Raw genomic sequence first — 6,473 nt, 5'->3', positions numbered from 1 at the left:
GGGATGGGGTGGGGAGGTCTCTCCTTGGAAAGAGCTAAGGAGGAAGCAAGCAAGGTGGCAGGGGCGGGGGGTGGGGACGAGTGGGGCTTGCAGCAAGAAGGCAGAAACAGCCACTGAGAACAGTGGGTTTTGGTTTTCAGCATGACTGCAGAGGTTTGTAATGAGGAATGTCCAGGGAGACCCAGGTGGCTTTGTTTCTTCTCCAGCTGCGGTTGGTTGGTTGATGCCACTGCGGGTGCAGCTGCTGAGTCAGGAGGGAGCTGGGTCCAGGGTGACACTCAGGTGAAGACCGAAGTGACCTTTTCCAGGACCTTGCCTGCGAAGGAAGGAGGAGGGGAAGAGAGATGGTTTGAAGGGGCAAGATGGTGACGGTTCCTTTGTAGGGTGAGGGGCTCCGGTAAATATGCTGCTGAGGGAATGATCTGGGGAGAGGAGAAGTTGACTGTTTCAGTAAAGCAAGATCTCACAGAGGGAGGGATGCCATGAGGACCAGGGAACAAGGCAGGGGCGGCTTTGGAGAGGGGCAGGGAGACCCTCTTCCCCAGGAACAGGAGGGCAGAAAAATAACCATGCTTGTGCCTCCTGGCCCTTGTTTCCTTGGAGGAAGAGAGAAGCTGGAGGGTGGGATCTGCTTTCCAGGAAGGGGAACTTTCCAGGAAGAATCTGAACAGCCAATTCTGCCACCCTCTGCAGCCAGGCTACTTCGTTTATGTCCCCTGGCACGCACTTTCCCCACTATCTATTTATACACCCAGGTTCCCAAAATGATTCTTGTCTAGAAGGGACACGTGTCTAGCTCTTCTTCTCCCTGGCCTGTGACTGCAAACCCCCGACTCCCACCTCGTCTTCCGCCTCGCTCCATTTGCCGTGACTATGAAGGGAGNGACACGTGTCTAGCTCTTCTTCTCCCTGGCCTGTGACTGCAAACCCCCGACTCCCACCTCGTCTTCCGCCTCGCTCCATTTGCCGTGACTATGAAGGGAGCCAACTTCTAATTTATTCTCACTTGGGAAGAGTACTTAGGCAATGAACCCGAAACTCAGCCCGGAGTCGGATTGATGTCTTCACACAGGAATAAGATGCATATCCTGCCAGGCTTGGGTGACGTGCGATGTGATCCTGAGGCTCTGCTTGGCATGAGGGTGGGGGGCTGCCCCTAAGCAGACTTCCTTCCTTCTCTCCCTCCCTTCAATAAATATTCATTTGTAGTCCACCCTGTACCAGCAGGATGTATAGGAAGGTGATAGAATAGAAACAGATAAGGAGGTGGTGGAACAGGGTGAGTGCCCAGCCAACAGCCTCCCTAGAGCGGCCTCTTGCAAACAGATCTCTGGTGTTGCTCACTCTGGGGCAGTAATGCTTCCCCAGGAGAAAAACCAAGACCTCTACAAACCAACCTAGGTAACCCATTCATGTGGTCAGTGATGACTTGGCAGATGGGGTGGGCTGGTGACCCAGTTCTGATCAGTAGGGCCTGAGGGGAAACGAGCTGGGTGTGCCGCCCTTTCTTCCTTGGATGCTATCTTGAGAGTCTAAAGAGCTCCAGTCTGAGGGAGTGATTTAGGCACAGGAGGAGAAAGCGAGGCAAAGTACAGAAAAGCTATCTTTTTTTTAATAATTATTAAAGATTTTATTTATTTGACAGAGAGAGAGATAGAGAGAGAGCATGCGTGCGTGCACACAAGCAGGGGGAGTGAGAGATGGAAAAGCAGGCTCCCCACTGAGCAGCGAGCCTGACGCGGGGCTTGATCCCAGGACCCTGGATCATGACCTGAGCTGAAGGCAGTCACTTAACCCACTGAGCCACCCAGGCGCCCCCAGAAAAGCTATCTTGAGACCTGACACCACTGAGCTCCTGAATTAACAACCCTGGATCTACCTAGCACCAAATTCCATCTTTACTGTTCATGCTTCTTTTAATTGGGTATTCTAGCACTTAAAATCAAAATCAGCATTCTACCTGCTGTGGGGAGGAGGAAATAAACAACTGTGATTTTCTTTCTTTTAAAGATTTTATTTATTTATTCGACAGAGATAGAGACAGCCAGCGAGAGAGGGAACACAAGCAGGGGGAGTGGGAGAGGAAGAAGCAGGCTCATAGCGGAGGAGCCCGATGTGGGGCTCGATCCCATAACGCCGGGATCACGCCCTGAGCCGAAGGCAGACGCTTAACCGCTGAGCCACCCAGGTGCCCCCACAACTATGATTTTCTATCACATGTTGCTCTGGGCCTCCTGGAAGCCAAGGCAAAAAGGGAAACCAGATAATTTGCAAATCTCTCATTGTTAGTCAGGAAGAGTTTCTCAGGGAGTTTCTGCTTTTTTGCTCCTAAATTCCTTGTTTGACACTAAATTTCCACGTGGGAGTGTATGAAAGGAACACTAAGATACATAATTGCTAGATAATTGTTTTGCAGGAGAAGCAGTTTTTACAAGGCTCTTTCTTAAGACAATGAGGATCTAGATATAAAGGGAAAGTCTAACCAGAGAGGCAAAGAGTGGGCAGGAGTGGAGTGGGCTTTGTGCTGCTCCATTCCCTTCCCCACCTGAGATGGTCAAACATTCCCCCCCAACACACCCCGACGAGAGGAGTCGAGTCCAACGTGACTCAGAACCCACTGAGGAAATGTCAAGATCTGTGGGCGTTAACACAGAGTGGAAGGCAGAGCTCCCAGAAGGATGGAGAAGGGGAAGAGCCCTGCCCCACCACGCAGAGGGAGCAGCTGTGGGGGGATTTGGGATGGATGGAAAGGAGAGAAACGAGAAGTGTGAATGGGAGAAAGTGGAACCAGCTGGGGGGACTCCTGGTTTGTAGAGACCCAGGGCCAAGGAAAGGTTTCTCAGGGACTAGGGTGAAGGGGCAGAGGAGAGGTCCGATCTTTTCTAGGCCCTCCCTTGTCCAGGATGCTGAAAGTTGGGAAAACGTGCAACTAGGCTTGGCTGAAGGGTGGAGCGTTTACACGCCCGTGAATCCCACAGAGGGGCAGAGTGTGCAGCCTTGCCCGGTCCCTCCGCTCAGTCTAGGGCTCCTGGCACCCAGCAGCAGCGCGGTCACCACTGTCACCACTGTTGAGTGCTCACTCAGCAGTAGCAGGTGCTGGGCCAGGGCTCTGCATGCATCAGCTCCTGTTGGCCTCCTAGAGTCCAGCCCCGGGGACAGCACCACAACTGCCGTTTCCAGCAGAAGATACTGGAGAATTGTGCCTGAGGTGGCATGTGAATCATGGTGAAGCCGGGCTTTGACTGCATGCTCTTCTCCAATATCCTGAAGGTGGTGCCCATCGGACGTTCCTTGAGGGAGGCCCCCCTGGCCTGTGGGACTGAACACAGCTCCAAAATGCAATTTCTCAGTAAGGTGTTTATTGCTTAAACGGATGCAACTTGTGCATCGAATTTCCAGAGGGCTGTGTGGTGCCTTCTGCTGCCCAGTGGTCCTGGTGGTACTGGGCAGTCCTTGGCCCCAGCTGTGCAATTCTGCACTTGCTGTGAAGGGGTCAAGTGTGGGCCCGAGAACACACACGTCAATAACATCTTCCCAGTGATGACCCCTCCTCTTGCCCGATTGGGGAAGAGTCTAGTATAAATACCACATCTTGGGGCGCCTGGGTGGCTCAGTTGTTAAGCGTCTGCCTTTGGCTCAGGCCGTGATCCCAGGGTCCTGGCATGAAGCCCCACATCGGGCTCCCTGCTCTGCTGGGAACCTGCTTCTTCCTCTCCCACTCCCCCTGCTTGTGTTCCCTCTCTCGCTGGCTATCTCTCTCTCTGCCAAATAAATAAATAAAATTAAATTTAAAAAAACCACATCTCTGTATTAGCATTTTCCAAAACTTCTGAAATATGGGGGCGCCTGGGTGGCTCAGTCGGTGAAGCATCTGACTTCGGCTTAGGTCATGATCTCAGGCTTCCTGAGTCAGGCTCCCTGCTCAGTGGGGAGTCTGCTTCCCCCTCTCCGTCTGCCCTCTCCCCTACTCATGCTCTTGCTCTCTCTCAAATAAATAAATAAAATAATCTTTAAAAACCTTCTGAAATATGACCAGACTCCAATCACCTTTCTGGTCCATGTCTTGTCTCTCTCCAGGCCTTCTGACATACGGGGATCAGCCCTCTCACCCCCATCCACCCTGGCCTCTGCCCCCAGCTGTGGGACCTTCAAGGGCCATCTGGGGAGCTGGAGCCTAAGTGAGGAGTAAATCCCCCCCTTGGCTGGAAGACCAGCCAAGTTCTGTTACAGATCCTATCACAATGCAAGGGCCGGTACTTCTGTGACTGGCTAATCCTCTCACCGTGTAAATCAACAGGAAACCCACAAGAGGTGATTAGATTTAGGGTGTCCATTGTGGGAAACTGGTCTTCCTATAACATTGAAGTCAAGACAGTGCCCGGGCACTTCCACAATAAATGCAAAGTTTAGCCTGAAAGGACCAGATCTGTTAATAAAATAAATTCAGATCCCACCAAATAAAAATTCAGATGCATTTTAGGCTCCTCAGTTCAGTGGGCTGAATCCCTTAATCTACCAAATTATTATGGAAAAACCCTTATCTCTGCCTGTTAAAATCACTGCTGTCTTGGGGGGACCCTCTTGGGAGGGACAAGTTGCTTCATAATAACTTCGATTATGTGCAGCATAGCATTATTTTGAAGAGGGCCACATACTTGAAGAAGTACAACACAGGATCTGGGACAGAGCTGAGACACAGTCCAGGTGACAGGTGTTGCCCCGATGTATTGCTGGTAAGTTACAGAGTGAGGCCTCTAATCCAGCCTCCTGACTCAGTCCAACGTCCTTTCTCCGTGGACAGGTAGGGTGACCTTGGGAAGAGATAGGCTGGGGGTTCTGACTATGTGTCTGCCGGATAGAGTGTGCGTGATCTCCTCTAGGGCAGCCTAGCTCACCCTGGGGCCTCCTGTCTCCTAAGTGGGTAGGGGCAGGCAAGTGTTTAGGGAAGCAAGGGGCCTGCATTTTGCACTGTGGGGCAGGTCTCGAGTGTCTGCCCAGGGAGCTGACCCCACTTGGCCAGGGGAAGGAAGGTGGGAGAAGTTGCTTCTAGTGCAGAAAAGAGAAAAACGTGTGGGAAATCAATCCCTGGGTTCCAAAAGGGGCCCCTGGTAGGAGCCCTTGTGAATAAAGATTTGGCTTGTCCCTGTTGGGCCTCCCACCACACCTCCCGTTCTCCCACCTCCATTCGGGGTGACTCACGCCTGCAGAAAGGATGAATCATGTGGGTTACGAAACCAAAGGGCTCCTGAGAGGGAGGCTGGAAAGGACCTGGGGAAGACACCTCCGTGGATCCTGCTGTCTCCCCACCCCTCCTGCCCCTCATTGCCCAACCTCTGTGTGCCAAGCCACAGACTCAAGTGAGCTCTGTACAGGATTTTCTTCTAGACACTGAACATCAAATCTGTGGTTTTGCCCTCCCACCTCAAGGCCTCCTGGACCTATATTTTGTTTCCTCTCCTGTATTAATCAGGGTAAAGGCTTTCTTTCCACATGAGGCCGGTTGGGACCAACAGGTATTGAAAGTAATGGGGGAAGAGATCCCAAAGGGGTCCTTGCCTCTCACCACTTGCTCCTTCACAGGGTGAACATTTCTGTAATTCTCCAGGGTGCACCAAATAATTATCTGGTGCATTCTAGGCTGCTCCGGGCAGCAGGGGCAAGGATGATTCAACTCACTTTCCCACTGACTGGTCCCAGCTCAGTGGGAGCGGTAAGAGTCTACACAAGTGAACACTTACCATGTGGCGGCCCCGAGCTCGTAAACACAAACGTTTATGGGCAGCTTATTGCGTGGCAAGAGCTCATGTCATCCTCAAAACAGCCCTACGGGGAAGAGACTACGGTCATCCCCATTTGCAGGTGGAGCCCCGCGCTCAACAAGGACAGATCACGCTACGAATTGGACAGCTTGGGGATTCCCCTGTACCACCTGCCTCCGGAGGTGGGCTGTAGCCTCCGGGCTGTGCTGATGGGTTTCTCCTGCGCACTCGCTGAACCCGGCTCATCTGTCCACTGTCTTTGCCCCCACGTAACGTGCATCTTCCATCAGGCCTCCTTTCTGAACGGGGCCATGACTCTGCCTTTCCTTGTGGCTTCCTTCCCTTAGAACCCAGAGCCCTTGCAAGCCCACCATCTCACACCGGGATGAGCAAGGCCACCCTTAAAGGGGATTAAACTTGACCTGGTGAACGAGGCCCCCCGGGATGCCCGACGGGTGGGAGGGCGCCGGGGCCTCGGCCCACCAGTCTGGACTCACCTGAGCAGTCCCCGGGGCCACTGGGGCTCCTGGTAGAACCTGCGGGGCCAAGGCCGCCGCTCGGGGCCGCCCTGGCCTGTCTGTCCCGAGAGCCCCAAAAGTCTGCGAGAAGTTCCCCGGTGGGGGGCGTTTCGGGCCTCCCGCGCCGCCCGGCCCGCGGCTTGCGCGGGTCCCGGTGCGGGCCGCACGAGCGCGGGCCCAGGGGCGCCACCGGGCC

At 53.6% G+C, this 6,473-nt stretch overlaps 1 long non-coding RNA gene across 1 annotated transcript; it reads right to left on the bottom strand.

The window, feature by feature from the left end:
• Positions 1 to 6: 6 nt before the first annotated feature.
• LOC109490553 lies at positions 7 to 6,467 on the bottom strand. The gene is made up of 3 exons (XR_002143883.2): positions 6,257 to 6,467; positions 5,739 to 5,823; positions 7 to 316 (listed from the first exon to the last, which is right to left on the bottom strand). It is a non-coding gene; the product is annotated as an uncharacterized LOC109490553 (long non-coding RNA).
• Between the last annotated feature and the right edge of the window lie 6 nt (positions 6,468 to 6,473).

The sequence above is a fragment of the Ailuropoda melanoleuca genome, chromosome 9 (assembly GCF_002007445.2).
Source record: "Ailuropoda melanoleuca isolate Jingjing chromosome 9, ASM200744v2, whole genome shotgun sequence".
Classification (NCBI taxonomy): domain Eukaryota; kingdom Metazoa; phylum Chordata; class Mammalia; order Carnivora; family Ursidae; genus Ailuropoda; species Ailuropoda melanoleuca.
This window is presented reverse-complemented; position numbering and strand designations above follow the sequence as displayed.